A 17,511-nucleotide genomic window follows, 5' to 3' on the forward strand; every position below is an offset into this window, starting at 1 on the left:
GATACACTGGCTACGTGGCGCAAGAGGCCGCCCGACTAAAATATTTCAGCCGAGTGCACCCCATCCATTCATCTATCTATCCAAATACTCGATTACCGTTGGCATCTCCTCTCGTTTTTACGGCGGCAAACATGTTGTTAAAGCGAAAGAGCTAGGCTTGCGCTTTTTTGTGTTTATTAGAGGAAACATTATTGACCAAACACACATGCCGTCTGTTTGCAGACACAGTTCCTGTGCTGTTGGAATCCTTCGGGGACTCCTCCGTGCGAGCAGGGGACAGCGTACACCTCAAGTGCGAGGCGACCGCGTCTCCGGCTCCGAAGATCACCTGGACCCTGGACGGTACTCGTGTGCACCCCGTTAGGTCCGGGAGGGTGGATCTAAGTGAGGTGAGGGCCTCTCATTTCGCGCTCTATGCCGTCGTGTTAGAACCCGATGGTTTCACTGTCCGATTTTGACGCTTCCGTTACCTTCAAGTGACGAGAATTTGAAAGTTATTGCACGAAAGGCATTCTACTATTTTAAGAATATTGCGGCTTTAAGGCCGGTTCTCACATGCAGCGAAGCGCTGATGTAGCGCTCCTCACTTGCCGTCAGCTACTTATCGTTTGCCATGAGCCACAGTTTTGACGGTGCGATACAAAGCTGGTGAACGCTCCCGTAAGCACGCGCTTAGCGCGAGGTAAGCGCTATGCTTGTAGCGCTCCGCTGCATGTGTGAACAGGCCTTTAGTTTCTTCTCGCAGCGTTTTTAAATGAGTCTTTTATTAGTTTTTTTTTTTTTTAATTTTGTGACAATGAAGTAGAGTTATTGTTGCAGAACGTTTTCACGCAGCAGAGAGCGCGCAGCCAGCACGTGCTTTTATGGTGAACTTACTTGCGGAAAACATTTGTGACTACCGCAAAAATTACAAGCTCGAGCACGTGTCTTTACCCGTGCTCCCAATGCAGGGCTGTTCATTGAGCCTAGGCACTAGCGAGTTTTAGAATAGGGGGCCTTACAGCTTTGAGTGCCCCAAATTGCTTGGGCCCCCTATTCTAAAACTCGCTAGTATCAAAAGAAGGAAATGCACGCTAATAACTTTTTGCAGTCAATATTAAGGCGAGTCGAAGTACGAAAGCTTGAGGCTCGTGCCCGTGCACACGAGAGAAAAACAAAAGTCTGCTTTTAGGAAAAATGCAATGGTTACTGGTTAGAAAAACATCAAGACCCAAGGAATAAGGTCGTGGAATAAACGAAAGAGTAATTAGAAATTAAATGAAGCGTATGGTGCGATTTATACTTGCTTGCTGCAGTTTTATACATACGGTTAATATAAATACAGGTCTGGATACGCGCCGCCAAATTACATTTCAGCTGCCATTTAAATAGTTAAGGTCGCCGTCATCGTTGCTGCAAGTTTTGGGCCTGGCTCATTGACTCCGAACGACGCCAAGCTTGCCTCGGGAGCGTAGCTCTGCCAGCAGCTGTGAGAAGAAACTATCAACCATATTCATCATCAACTACAAACTTGAAATTTCCCTCGACATCCTTTAAAGGCTCATAGCCTTCCTGCAAGAAGGCGTCGGCCCACCATGTTTCACAACTCTGCGACTCACGTCAGTCGGTTCAACTTATCACTTGACAAACACGCTCTGCGTTTCTTAATCTGTCGCTAAGACATTTGGCACGTCCACCGTTACATTTTCTCAGCGCTTACCATGCGGGCGACAAACGCCGAGTGACAGGGGCAGTGGACGCGTTCGCTGGGCCCTGCGTTTCTTAACGAAAAGCAACAAAGGTCCTCTAATTCTAAAAAAAAAAAACAGTGAAAGTTTTAATGTAGGCATCTTACAAAACTATGTGTCTCTAGTTTTTCTTTTGATCTTATAAGTATTAGCGTCGCAATCGCTACATACAATTTCGACGTAGCACAACCCGTTGCGGCAGACGGAGCGCAGGAGAGCGCGAGAGCGGAAACTAGCAAAAGGAACGTCACCGTCGGTGTTTGGCTAAAGTCCCTTCATGTGCGCTTTGCTTAGGGTGGTGACATTCTTTGCAGTACCTATGGTAGTACCCGATGCCGACAGCAAACGCTTTCGATGAAAATACAACGAAATAGCTGGTCACAAAATGCTGCCGTAGCACTATCAATGCCAAGAGCTCGTGCCACGAGACGCGCTTCCTCGCGCTTAGGAACACAACAAAAAAAAAAAAAGTGGTAGGAACAAAATGGCCAGATGTCATCACCCTAAGGAAAGCGCACATGAAAGAAGCCTAGGTTAGGCTAGGGTGTCTTCATGTGCACCTTGCTTAGGGTGATGCATCTGGACATTTTTTTTCCAAACGCCTATTTTTCTCTTTTGTCCTGAAGAGCTTGAAAGAGCGTCTCACTGCACGCGCTCTTGGCGTTAATTGCGGTACGGCTATGGTGCCTCGATTGCGTCTTCGACTGGTGTGTTTAGCGCCCTATCCCGCCCATACATCAAAAGTGGTCCCAATGTGGCAACAAATGACGCGAGTGTCATGCTGTTGCCTGTCGCGATCCTGGCGGTTGACCGTAGAAATGCTGGCGAAAAGCACGAGCGGACGCAAGTAGCGCTGTCGTCACGGCGTCGCTCCAGGCGTCCCAACTTCCGGCTGCACTACCTTCCGTGAACTGTCACAGTGGAAAGCGACCTCCAGCAGAACAGGCGTCTGCCATATATACCACAACTGTTGGAACGCCGCCAGGCTCGCGACCGGCGACAGCATGACATTTTTATGACGTCATCAGGCGGAAATCGAGGGACCACTTTTTTGGCCGCGGTAAACACACCAGTCGGAGACGCGTTCCAGGCACCATAGTACGGCGGCATTTTGTTTTCCGCTATTTATTTGTATTTGTTTTTTTTGTGTGAGCGTGTGCTGTCGGCACTGGGTACTATACTTCATTTCACATATGTCTGCAGTAAAGACAAAGGTTTAAGAGCGTGAGTTTACCTCAAAAGAATGCTTTTGTTTATACGAGAACTCGTGCATAGCAAGCACTTTTCAAAGCCACGCGCTCGTGCCCACGCCTTTGTCTGCACTGAAGATGTTTGTCAGATGAAGTATTCGAAGGACATCATCACCCTACACAGAAGGATAGAGGGAGTATCCACTGGCGGCCATAGCTGTGTGCGCGAATGCTGAGCTCGTGCTGATGGCGAGCTTCCACAGTTCTTTTGAAACGTGCATTCCGCACCATCAAGACTGCCGGCCCTAGCAGCCTATTGATGTAAGCTCGTTCTGAGCATGCGTTCTAAACGGCACCCACAAATATTGCGTCCAATGAATACTTTCCATTGAGGCATGCTAGGCTAGTCAAAGTTAGTAAGGTCGGCTCAGACACTTCCGTTTGAGTGCGTTTGACTGCGTTACGTCGAGAACCGAAAGCGAGTCACCGGCACATGTGTGCTTCGTACGAAGCGTGGAATCAAATTCAAGGAATCATCTTGGCACGCTATATAGGCAGCAGGGATGTCCTGGTTTTTCGAAGCCGCAACGCAGTCAAACGCAGTCAAACGCAACTCTCTGAACCAGGCTTTAGATTAGTTCAGTTGCGGAACTATTCATAGACGCTGCTTGCACAAGCAGTAACCTTCTCTCCGGCTCGTGTCCCGCCTCCCGCCGTCCGGCGCGCCGGACGGCTGCTATGGTAACTGCAGTGTATCCTATGCAATTCGTATGTTTCGAAGCACAGCATCACGATGGCGTTTCACCGTACTTGATGGTAAAGCCCCTTCATGTTTAAAGGAGCAATGCAACAATTTTTGTACTTTGCGCAAATACCGCTTAAAACGGATCCCTAATGTTAATGACCTATGAAACACGCGTTCGTTTTTCACCCCACGCAATAAAAGTCCCAGAAAAAAATTAAAGAAAAACGAGCAGCGTTTACCCCCTCAACTCGCAGCCAGAACAAGCGGCCATGTGATCTGGAGCCGATTATATGCCGCCAGTGTTGATCATAGCCACGCGCTGGGGTTGGCAAAGCAGAGGACACGCGCTGAGTTCCAGACATTGTTATGGCTCGGCTGTTGTCGTCGTTGCAGCGATTGGACACGGGTCACAACCCGAATGCTTCTCGAGCTAGCAATTATCACGAGCCCAAGTCGAGTGCCCACGCAATGCTCGGGTCCAATCTATGAACCGCATTCAAATATCGTCACTTGGGTGTACTGCGATCCCCGAGTTACGTCATCAAATTTTGCAAAGGAGAGATTGAATGAAAATGATCGCTTTTGTCCTTGAAATTACACCGCAACAAAGGAGTTTCTTGGCCAGTGGCGTTGCGTGTGAGTATCCTTGAGTCCCAGGTGTGCCAGTAAGCTCGTGTAGAGAGAAAAACATTCCAACTGAATATCGTTGCACAGCTCCTTTAAGGACGCACTGGATATATTAGACCGCAACGTTTCGAGGCGGCATAACTGACAGTCTGGGTAAACCTCTGAATAACCAGTGTGTTGTTTTCGTTGATCTTATTGTTGTTGATTGTTATTTAAGTTAAAGTTCTTATTGCGTCAGAACGTACCAAATAGATGGCTGCATTTTTTTTCTCGTCCTCTCTGACTGGTCCAGGCCACCCGAGGCGAGGGTCACCTGGTGAGCTACGTGAACATCTCCCGCGTGAAGACGGAGGATGGGGGCCTCTGGCAGTGCACGGCCTCCAACTCGGCAGGCAGCGTGACGGCGTCCGCCCGCGTCGGAGTGTACGGGCCGCCGGCGGTCAGACCGTTTCCCGGGAACCGGACTGCCGTGGCCACCGAAACGCTTTCGCTCCACTGCCGACTGCTCAGCTACCCCATCGATTCCGTACACTGGGAAAAAGGTGAGACCCTCCCTAGGCGCGCGCGGGCAGCGCCCCCTAGAATAATCAAAGTGTGTAATCAAAGTATCACAATATGCTCTAAAAAATGCCTGCGTGTCTGCTTTCCCACGAGGCACTCAAAGAGCATACCTCTACGATCTACGAAATCAGCTCAGCGAATGATGAGGCGGAACATCTGTTTAGACCTCAAAATGAAGCAGACTTGTGTGTACTTACACTACTCTGCAGAAGTTACTGCAGTGTAACTACTTTTTTGAGTAGTTTCCTAAATTTCAATTACATTTGGATTTCGGTAATTATAGTTTACTTACTTTTTCCGAGTAACTTTTACTCAAATTAAAAATTACTTTCGAGTTTTAGTGGTAGGTTTGCTTATAAACAAATGTTCCTGTACAATATGAGATATGTTGGAAGATCAGCTGATATTTGCAAAGGGGGAGAAACACGTGGCGTAGGCAAAGGGGGGAGGGGTTAGTAGTTTGAACGGTCCAAAACTGCCTAAAAGTTTCACGAGCCCCCCACTGCAATAACCCCGCTATGAGGCACGGGGAGCGGACAGACACATCGCAAATGAGGCCGAGTAACTGCGGGATTAGCGCCGAAGACTGGCGTTTCTTTGTGTCCCGAAGCTCAAGGAGACTTGAGACATTTGAAGAAAGGACTTTTCCCCGCTTCTCTCCAACGTAGGAACTCTTGCCCACTACAGGAGGTGTACACACCGCATCCTCACTCAAAGGAGGTAACAAAATTCAGCACCCGTTCTGAAGCTCATCTGGTGCTCCTGTATATTTTGTGCTGTCTTTTGAGACATCAACTGGTCATTTCCCTGAGAGGAGTAATGGCAGCTATAAGACCGATACAAATAAGCGCCTTATAAGTTGATTGTGTTAAATAGTTCGTAAGCGAGGGTTAAACAATTACTCCGTGGCGACTTATTTGTCGCCGTTTCCGAAAAAAAAAATATCCACCACCGATTTTGCCACCCTTTCTGAAAAAATCGGATGCACCTCCGATTTCCCTCAAAGCAATGCATTTCAGGTTAAAAAAAAACGCTCTATAGGGAATGAAAGGGAATCCTGAAAGATTGTGTTAAAAAGTACTTATGTTTTTCTTTGAAAGTACACTGTATTTATATTACTTTACTTCAAGTACGTTGCACCCGGTGTACTTCCTACTTTACATGAAGTACATAAGCTATCATTTACTTTATACTTCCAAGTTGGTTTTAGACGTACTTTACGCAACAGTATAAACAAGCAAACACTGTGTGCAAAATCAAGCTCAGGCAGTGCTAAACCTCAGGCGAGAAATGATACATCCGCAGTACATCATTTACCTAAAAGGAAAATGAGTACAAAACAATTAGGCATGCAGAAGCATAACCAGCTATTAAAGCATTTCTGCGAAAACACAAGCCATTTTATATTCGGCTAGCAGAATTTCGCTAACGGATCAAAACCTACGTACCTCCTAAAGCATAAAAAGCATAAAAAGGACAAAAATATAAAAGTAACCTCCGAAGTAATTTTATACTTTTTTATGGTAATTAGAAATTTACTCAATTACTTTTCATTTGAGTAATTTCTACTCTACTCAAATTACTTTTGAGGCTAATAAACAGTAACTTAACTTAATCACTTTTTTTAGTAACTTGTACACATCGCGACACTGCTAGCGCGAACACGACATGGGCGCATTTTCGCATTTTACTTTTAAATAGTATTAGCGAGCACAAAATGTTATCGCTTACCTTATAGAACTAATTGAGCTCTTTCCGTAGCAATGATAACTCGGATGACATCCCCTAGTTTCAAAGAGAAAAACTGGAAAAACCAGCGATCGCTCGTTCGCGCTAACAGTGTCGCGCTCTGTACATGTCTGAAATCAAGTCTGCGCTGTGGCATTGCGCAATGCAAAACGTCATGCTTCATCGCGTAATGCCACAGCGGAGATTTAATTTTGAGATCTAAACAGACGTTCCGCCTCATCATTTGCTGAATTGATTTCGTAGATCACAGAGATTGACTCTTCGAGCGTTTCGCGAGTAAGTAGACACGCAGACATTTTTAAAAGTGTGAGATCGAACGCGGACATAGATTGATTGAACAAGAGTGCAGCGCCAACGTTCGGCTGGTCCTTGTGTCAAATCAACGGTTCGAAAGACTGCGATGACGCTCAATCGAGGAAGGGGAGGATGTTGGCGGGCCCCGAATGTCTTATACTCGCGACATCGATGAAAAAATAAGGATTTGCGCCTTATGCATTCGGTGCGCGAAGTAATCCTTACGAGGGTTGGCTATCAAAGAAAGAAATGATAATTTTGGGCGTTTGAAATGTGCAAGTTTTGATCGAATTACGTGACGCTAATCTAAGATGCACCTACGCACATCCTAATTCAACGCATAAAGAGCGAAATCGGTAACGTTCCACGAGAAGCTGGACTTTGTTTACTGCGCTTCTTGATGTGAATACGAAAATGAGTAGGTATCGCCTAGAGCCACTGTACTGATTTTCAGAGTACCGAAGCTCCCAAGCTCCACGTCGTGGCGCTCAAATTCATCCATATCTGTGCCGCCATTTTTATATCCTTGCATAGTATCACTATACTGTACGCAAAGCGCGCCGTTGGTGTTGTCGATAGGGTTTTTAGCAGTCTTGGGTGAGTTACATTTAAGAAGTAATTCGTTACAGTTACAGTTACTTTCAGAAAAAAGTAGCGAAGTTATCGTTACAGTTACCGCAACAAAATAGGACCTCATTACAGTTACAGTTACTTTTAAAAAGTAACGACGTTACTTTTAAACTTAGTTACTTTTCTAGAACACAAAAAATTAGGAAAAACTAGAAAACGCCCTTCACCAAGTTTTTTTGCACAAAGACTAAAAAGTGCGCGTTATACTTCATATTGTAATTTAGCAGCTGTTGCTTCTCGAAATTAGTGCCTGAAAGTTTCCCTCGTTTGATGGCGAACACGTCCCTGCCCTTTGCTGAACAGGCGCTCAACTGGCGCGCTTGAAGGAATTGCACGGAGAAAAACGCGGACCCAACACAAATGCCATATCCTTGGTAGCACTAGCACATTGCTAGCTCTTTGACGGTTGCGCTAGGTTCATAGAGTCCCAGGACATATTTCAGTTTGTACCCGGCAAGCCAGAAACAAACCCCGCGCAAAAGGCAGTACATTTTGCCTCGACTGTTAACACCCCGCCGGTGTAGTGGCACAAATCAAATTACGAAACATGCGCAGTGCCCTCCGCGTGTATTCGAGACTCACGGTGTATTCACCCAATGAAAAAGCGTTTGCGCACAAAAGAAAAGCAACCGCGGCGTAGATAGTGCTTCAGTGTACTAAAGTGTAAGTGTACAGTTACAAAGTACAAGCGCGTCCGTAAAGATAACTTGATTTTTTTTCATCAAATCTACACGTGGCTGTATTCGGGTCGTGACTCGCGAGAAAGAACGTATTCACAAGTTTGTGCAAGGCCGACTTGACACTCTAAATGTCGGAAAAGACAATTTGGAAAGGACAAGAAATAACTAGGTCGTATTCGTTCAATGATATATTATTCATAAAAAAAAACTGGAAAGTAACGACAACTTCGCTGCTAGCTTCAGATGAAGCTAGCAGCGAAGTTCACAAATAGTTTCCCTACGACGATGCTCAAGGCAGTTGGTAGTCGATGCTATCTCTGCAAATGATTAATGCAGCCAAAAGAAACGGATGGTCCGTTACGAGAACGGCTTGATATTAAATAAATGATTGTCTAAATCAAAAACAACAATGATGCCTGTGTCATCATTCGTACTGCCTGGGCAGCAAGGTGCATCTCTTTCACTCTTGGCATCAAGTGACATAAGACCGTACTGTCAGGGCTTCAACAGTGTTTTCGTGCCACAAGGCAGAAAGACAACAATGTAATAAAAAAAAAAAACTCGGATGGCAACCGCCCGAAGACCAAAAGTACATAAAGCGCGTATTTATTCCTGGATACGAGTGATTCCCTTTTACGAACGCATACTTTATACGCAGTTCTTCGAAAACAGTGAGTGCAAGGTAATACCTCTTGAAATGAATGCGCCAGACAATCTGTAAAAAGGTTGTTGTTTGTTTACGGTGCTGTTACTTTGAACGCGTGAATTATGTAGGACGCTGAACTGGAGAAAATAAATCTAGGAAGGTTGCAGCGCTAAAACTATAAAGCCTTCAAAGCTTCAGTAGCGGCAACATATTGACCGGAAGATATTTCGTTTCACTTTCCAGATACTTCGGTATAGAAGGTATGCGGCCTCCCGGGGACAGGTTGACCAGTCTAACCTTACGACTAATGTCAACAGACGTAAGACTTATAAGCCAAAATCACCCGTGGAATTTCTTATAATGGGGTCCTTTAAATTTCCGTGAATTATCTATAGTACTGCAATTTTCTTAGGTTTTTTTCTCCAGGTGGTTATTGAGCGCTATTCAGTCGCAGAAAACACTTTACCAAAATGCCAATTAGAAATAAAGCGAGTGCGACGAAACTTTTTACAAAGGTTTTCTTAAGTGGTGCATTGGATATACTCAAGCATCTTTAGTGTATGCTTCGAGAAAAGAAATGAAGAAAATAAAAACTTCGTATTACTATGCACCGGAAGAGAAACAAAAAGAAACCATCTGGTTGACGGTACTATATTCACATATAGTACCACACACGATCAGTTCTGCTGGATATGATTGTTCATTAAAAGAAGTCGTTTTTGCGATTTTTTTTTTATTGATGTAGTTCATAGAACGGCCTGACAAAAGCACCGGCACACCTAATTTCTTTTGTTTTATTTAGCGGTTACCAGAAAGTTAAAGGTATTTGGGAAGTACGACAACCCTGGACTCCAAAGTAGGGGAAAATGAGCTGTTCATTTTCTAGAATAGGGGCATTAGTATGCAGCCGAGAAGAGCCATTGACGCCGCTCGATTCGGGAATTGTTTGTGGGTTTTTGTTCGCAGTAACATAAATTATCACCCAGTACTACTTTTCGGAGAGAAATTGCTATTATATACCGAATTGATCTAGATTTAAAGCTGCAAAATTTTGTTTGTTCCCTAGCACAATTGCTCTTGCAAAAAGAATTACCAATAGTATGCCGCTTTTGTTAAAATGGTGTTTGTGATTGGTTGAAAACGCAAATGATGATGCAAAATTAAAAACAAAATTCGAACCGAGGCAATGTTTTTTTTTTTGCAATTTAGTTGTCTTGGTTGTCTAGAATATCGTTTACGCCACAGAGTGACGTTGAAAACGTGAAGATTTTGTGGCAATTCGGGCGAAGCTACGAACACCCCGGCACTCATACGCCTTTCCTGGCAATGGAAGCTATTTTCGCGCACACTTCCCTTCATATGAACTTCCGCAGATGAGTGTTCCTGAGTCGAAAATACAGTTTGATTTTAGAAACAATCACAATACAGTAGCCGGCTCTGCGGTGATCCCGCTGATAACTTTTTTTTCTTCTCTACAGCATTCTAAGTTTATCGAGATTACCTAAGCGCTTTTCAGTTTCAATGCAACCTCTAATCAAAGTAATTATGTGTGGTGTTCGGGTTCTCATTTTTATTACAAGAATACGTCTCGCGTCCGGTTAATCTAGTGAGAACTTACGCTCCCTTGTTTTCTCGTTTATCGTGCAATAGCACTTTAAATATCTAAAAAATAAACGGGATTAATAAATCGGTGGAATATTTCTAATCGTAGCGTTTGTTCTTGAACTATTTTAAATATAAAATACAGTTTGTATTTTGTATTCAACAATGTTAAATTATTTCATTAACAATATTTTAACCGTTAATTTTTTTAAAGAAATATCCGGTAGTATTGTTGTTGTTGTGTTTTTGTTGGGTATCTACGTTCATTGGTTTTGTACGCCGTTTTTCATTAAGTCCGACCCAAGTCAACGCCACGATACGTCGGAGACGAATCAAGCAGCACCAACAGTGCATCGTCACGACGCTCGTCGTCCTTGCAACGTCTGCTGTGCGGAGCGCAAATTCGTCTGGTTCTTGCACAGGGGTTGCGAGGATGTCAGAACGCCAAGCTCTCATTGGTTGATTGAAAAAAAAAAAATTGTGGGTAGACCTTAAGGCCTACCCAAATTAAGGTCTACGCCCCTATCCTTTCAATCATAGCCAATCAGAGCTCGGCGTCGTTCTGACGTCACCGAAGCCCTTGCGCAAGAAGCAGACGACTTGCTCTGCGCATATCCCCGGCTAAACCAGTCGCACACAGTAAACAGCGCGTATATCCTGGATTTTTATATTGTGGGCATGTTTAGTTTAGTCGGTGATATTAAACGCGCAATAAATACGACAAGCACCATGACGATGCCCTTTTCGGCGCTCCTTGTTTGGTTGCCGGACGTAATGCGAACGGGGGGGGGGGGGGGGGGGGTCACGTGACCCCCCCCCCCCCCCGGTTACGCCGACGCCGACGCCGCTCAGGCTGGAAACGGGCCCCTAAGAGCTGCGCTCTAAAAAAAAATATTGCGACTTCACGTTGAAAAGCGACTGAATCTATAAGTGACGCAAATTATTGTCATCTTCAGGAACACACGAGTTGCATACATAAGCATATTCAAATGTTTAAAAACTCTAGCATGTATCTTTAGAAAAAAAACTTCTCACTTGCAAAGAGGAACACAGATAATAAAATCCACGAGAAAAGACGAGATTATAGACACACATTTTTCGCTTTACGGAGGCAGAAATGTCTCCTTCACAAGAATCTCGCTGGCAACAAGCAGTTCGAAGTGTGCCTAGTGACTCACGAGGGTCACTAGGGTTACGAGTGACGTCACGAGGGAGGAAAGAAGGGGAGAATGAGGGGAGGAGAATGAAAGGAGGAGGAGGAGGAGGGAGGAGGAGGGGGAAAGGTGAGGAGGCGGAGGGGTAGGAGGGGAGGAGAAAGAGAGGAGGAGGGAATGAGGAGGGGAGGAGGAGAGGTTACGGAGCAGGAGGAGAGCATACTGTCCTTTCGGTACCCTTCTTTCCTCGTCAAGAACTGCGCTCTAATTCGGCGTTACAGAAAACTGTAAACGACTTTCATTTCTTTCCTCTTTTTTTTCGTTTACAGGGAACGTGCTTTTGGTTTGTAAGGACATGATAAAACACAACATATGCTGTTTCGTTAGGGTTTTTTTTTTTTTATTTTAATGTGGACCCTACTTTTATAACGCGTTTAGTCCTACACTTTATTACAATTCTTAACCCAGTGAACTTCTAGGGCAAAAAAAATAATGAATAAGAGCCGCATATCGTATAAACAAATATCTTATGGTTCTGTTCAGTTAACATCGCAACGATTTGCTATGTCAGCTTCCAATGAAAATTGGTGAATGTTAACTAAGAGTTTTGCTCTAATATTTTCTGCTTGTAACGAAACCCGTTCAAAGGGCTGATTCCCAAATCTAGAGGCTTTAAACACTGTGAACTGGTTATCCCCGACTGATAACTACTATAGCTTCAGATCGTTTAAGGTTTATTATTTGTTTGATACTGAATTCAGTTACAATATTTGTGAAAACTTATCCCATGTTTACAAATATTTATATCCTAACTAAATCTTGCAGACAAAGAGACGTAGCTGCTAGTCATCTCATGCCAAAATTATTATCTATAAAAAATGCATTCATTTTTTTTGTAGCTTTTCGTATTCAATTTTGAACGAATGCAAACACAAACAGCTCGCCTGGTTCTTACTCCCTCGTTTAAAATTTTCGCGAGAAGGCTTTGTTCTCAATTCCTGGTGACCGTCGCATACGTGCATCAAGCTCTTCACTTTTGCTCCCTGCCTTTGTCTTGTCCCCATTTCACCTTGCCCCAACCTGACCGAACATGGCTCCCCTGGAAGCTAGGAAGAAAAGACCGCTAAGAGGATTATATTTCCTGTCGAAAAATGAGGTTGTACGTCGGCCTTTATGTTTTTAATCTCCAAATATTATTAAGAACAAAAATGAAGTGAATGTATAAGTTGTAGTGCAGGGGACTACAAAAAAAAACTGTACGGGTGCCTTGTCTTCCTTGACTCGCCTCTCAAATCTCTTTTTTTACCAGATTCTTTTGTAATACTTCGCTGATCAGCCTTTTGTTTGCTTTGCAAGCAGAATTGATCAGTCTAAGGCTGCAGGCTAAATACATCCTGTTTCTTATAGATATTTTGGTCAAACACTGTTACGTCAATCGCCGCACGATTTCCTGGAAACGTAGTGAATATACTTAAATTTGACCTTGACGTCCAGCGTCTCAGTATAGTCCCAAAGGATGAAGTTTGGTGCTGAAGCCAGGCCGAGGGTGTCCTTTTTTGACAACCGCTGTGTGCTATGACCGCCCGCCCGATATCTTGGTCCATGGGAGACATTGGCCCAAAAGTCTCCGGTTCAGCCCTCACTCGCAATTGTTCCCGGCTCGTAAGATCAGCAGATTAACTTTTAAGGCAAAGAAAGTCTTACTGGTACCATTTCGCGAAAAGGTGGCGGCGTTGCGCCCGAAAGATGCCCATGAAAATACGTCAACAAACACGCGCCGCTCAATCATATGCTCAAGGTCGACGTCGCCCTTGGCGTCGTCCTTGATGTCCTAGAGGTCTTCCTGGACGTCGTCCTCTAGGGGTCGTTATCGACCCCTAGAGGTCGATAACGACCTAGAGGTCATCCTTGAAGTCGTTCTTGAAGTCGTTCTAGGGGTCGTCGTTTAGGTGTCGTTCTCGACGTCGTCCTAGACGACGTCCTTAAGGTTGCCCTAGAGGCCGTCCCAGAAGTCGTCCTCGACGTCGTCCTAAACGCCGTCCTTGACGTTGTCCTAGCGGTCGTCCTAGACGCCGTACTTGGTGTCGAACTCTAGGACGTCGTCCTCGGCGTCGTCATATAATAGCCCCTTCCCCTGGCAAATAGCGAGCGCTCGGCGCGCGCTCGCCGAGCGGATTCTTGTTTCCCTCGCGAGATGAGAGCAATCGCTCTGTGTGCCGCTTGTAGATCTGGAGCCAGTGGGGCGCTCGCGGAGCGGCTCCAACCGCTCCGCGGAAAAGTGGCGGAGCGCGTCGAGCGGTCCGGAGTAGTTCTCCGCGCAGCCTTTTTTGGAGGAGTACGATCTGTAGTCGTCTCTCGCAACGTTTCAGTTTCGTTATCGACATTCCCGCGGGGGAGTGAAGGAGTCTCGCGGCTTTTTCGTTTCAATTGCTGGGTGGGCTCTCTTGGTTGCTTGTTTTCGTTCCCCTCGTCATGACCGACTCGCCCGAGCATACTGCAGCGATGACATCTTTAGAGTTAATTTCAGGGGGTCTAATAAAACGCAGTGACAGCGACGAAGATACCAGCTTAGCTCCAGCTCAAGTGACGACGAGGCAGCCGTTCTCGGCGAAGTGTTTGCCGAGTCGTTTGACTGGTCAGCGAAGAGGCCCAAGATACCGCGTTACGTCGAAGGCGTTGTGCGCGCCTATTTGGATGAAGAGCTAGGTATGTCGTTTGTTCGTTTTTTGGTCTCTGTGATGTAACGGGAATAATTAGAAGAGAACACGCCAAATACTCCGCAGATGGAGGTCGCCTTCTGAGATGACGATCGCTTTACGGCATACGTGTTTGGTATTGCTTTATATCATCCTACGGCTCGTACTAGTGCTTCTGGTTGGCTTCATCGGGCTTATATAACTGTAAGGAAAAATGAATTGTGTCCTAACGTTGGGGTCACCATTAATCAAGTAGTAAACAACCAATTTTTGCAGAGCATAAAGTTCCGATCAGAACTTCACGCTTTTAACAAGATAGCAATGGGAGCCGCAACTGTTCCAAAGCGAGAGCAGACGCTTTGGAAGCGGTGGCGCTGGGAGCGTTATGCTCGATTAGCTCCGCAGCGCTTGCCACTGGGATGGATCACGTGACCTGTTGCTCACGGACGCCGACCGCTCGACGACCGCTAGCGCGGAGCGCACGGCATTTGCCAGGGGAAGGGGCTATAAGTCGTCCTAAACTTTAGTACTTGTAGAAACATTACTCCTGTAACCTCTAATGCGAAAGCATTAACTGTCCCGTGAAGCGAACCAACGTCATCAGCTTTGAAGCCACGACAAACGGCACCTAAATTCATCTCTCCCAATGGTGCGAAGTGAAGCCATGATCTGATGGATAGGCTCCCATTGGCTGGCGCGGGTCATAGTTTCGAAGAACGAGGCTCCCATTGGCTCTCGCGCGCCGTAGTTCCACAAAACGCCACCAGAGAAGCCCTTTCCATGGCGGCGCAGCGCACGCAGCGGCCCGGCCGCGGTAAGAGGTACGGTCCTAGCCGCACAGCCCGCTTGGGCAAACTCCTGAGAGGCTGCACGGCGAGCTCAGCGCGGCGCGGCCACTTCACGAGAGCGCGCGCTCGGCCGTCGGCCGCAACCTCAGCAGTTGCGAAACGGGGCTGTCCACACCAGTACGCCGCAGACGAACTAAGGGAGCGGAAGAACAGCAGTCATGCTTTCGCATTCAGAACTCATAAGAAATGCTTAGGTGTCCTCCGTCTTTTTTTTTTCTTTCGGGTATACTGCCCATAAGAGCCGATAATTGAAAATGCATTGATTTCCCCAAATCAATGTCAGTAATAGAATAGTGTTTTTTTTTTCTGGCAGTTCTTTCTTCTACGGTCATACATGACGAAATCGGAAGAATAAAATATATTTAATTGCACATAAATTAATGTTAGTTTTTGTCTCCATAAATTTGGTTGACTTTTCAGTTTCACTATTAAATTCCCCAGCACACGCCTTGCCCCCCACGCCTGTACATGCAGGAAGACTTTCATATATATGAAGAACGACGGCATTCTTATCGGGTATTTTTGTCTTAGTATGTTTTGAGAAAAGGTTTAATTTAAAAAGTATATATATATATATATATATATATATATATATATATATATATATATATATATATATATATATATATATATATATATATATATATATATATATATATTACAGTTATACTTTTTTACAACTTTCCGTGACATTTCAGAAGGGTGCGCGTGCACAATTTTGATGGACAATCAAGATGTGCAGGTAATAATACAATAATATTTTTATTGTAACTACTTCCGACATCACGTACCATTGAATGACAGTTTGATGTAAAATTAATTTCGTAATTAACTATAGCTCTTATTACTCCCGTTTTTCCGATAGATATTGGTGTAAACTTTATATCTTCCGTAATTTATCAACATAAAAACCTTAATATGTTTTTTTTTAATTCGAAAGAAATTAGCCACCAAGTCTCAATTTTCCTTATAATTATGCTATTATTTCCCAGCCGATTAAAGATACTCGGCAGGACTGTAACAAAACCTGAGCAGAATTACTACGCTAATATCACTACAGGCCACAAAGAGAAGCTTAGCCATAAAAATAGAAACTGTATAGTAAAAGGCGGAGCCAAAATTGCGCAATCGGTGTTAATCACCTGATTTAATATTCGCTGTTTCTCAATACCTTAGCCCTGTAAGGTGTTTTTAATTGGACAAAAAGAAAAAGAAAAGAAAACGTCGTTTATATATATATATATATATATATATATATATGAACGAATATGTGCAGATGAATGAACCGTACTTAATCCAATGAATCAAAGAATTAAAGTTTCCAGGAACCCGCCGAAAGCCAAAAATTGGCGGAGCCAGGATTTGAACTCTGGGCCTCCCAATGTCCGGTCGGGTGTGCTAACCACTACCCACTCCACCTTGGCTTTCTGGCGTTTCCTACCTGTCTTATTAATGCACAAGAAACGAAATGTATCCAAACGGAGGTGTTCTGGAAACACACGCCGCCGCGTGGAACGCGGTACGACGCTTAGTGTCACGTGGTACGTGCTCGTTTGTGCTCCAGAAATCCTCCCACTGTTTGTCTCGCCCCGTGTACATGTAGTATTCTTTGTTTATGAGCTTTTAGAGACACGGTATCATCATCATCTGCGAGAATCAAGAGCCACGTTATTGAGTATACAACACGGGCACTTCACACCATCGTACGTGGTCTCCGAGGAGGATATGAACGAATATGTGCAGATGAATGAACCGTACTTAATCCAATGAATCAAAGAATTAAAGTTTCCAGGAACCCGCCGAAAGCCAAAAATTGGCGGAGCCAGGATTTGAACTCTGGGCCTCCCAATGTCCGGTCGGGTGTGCTAACCCGACCGTTAGCACACCCGACCGGACATTGGGAGGCCCAGAGTTCAAATCCTGGCTCCGCCAATTTTTGGCTTTCGGCGGGTTCCTGGAAACTTTAATTCTTTGATTCATTGGATTAAGTACGGTTCATTCATCTGCACATATTCGTTCATATCCTCCTCGGAGACCACGTACGATGGTGTGAAGTGCCCGTGTTGTATACTCAATAACGTGGCTCTTAATTCTCGCAGATGATGATGATACCGTGTCTCTAAAAGCTCATAAACAAAGAATACTACATGTACATGGGGCGAGACAAACAGTGGGAGGATTTCTGGAGCACAAACGAGCACGTACCACGTGACACTAAGCGTCGTACCGCGTTCCACGCGGCGGCGTGTGTTTCCAGAACACCTCCGATTGGATACATTTCGTTTCTTGTGCATTAATAAGACAGGTAGGAAACGCCAGAAAGCCAAGGTGGAGTGGTGTAGTAGTAGTCATTCTACTTCCG

At 44.9% G+C, this 17,511-nt stretch overlaps 1 pseudogene; it reads right to left on the reverse strand.

Moving 5' to 3' along the window:
- LOC120838122 overlaps positions 1 to 133 on the reverse strand; it is a 105,411-nt pseudogene extending 105,278 nt beyond the window's left edge.
- Between the last annotated feature and the right edge of the window lie 17,378 nt (positions 134 to 17,511).

This window comes from Ixodes scapularis, unplaced genomic scaffold, assembly GCF_016920785.2.
Source record: "Ixodes scapularis isolate PalLabHiFi unplaced genomic scaffold, ASM1692078v2 PGA_scaffold0__279_contigs__length_252992795, whole genome shotgun sequence".
NCBI classification, from domain to species: Eukaryota; Metazoa; Arthropoda; class Arachnida; order Ixodida; family Ixodidae; genus Ixodes; species Ixodes scapularis.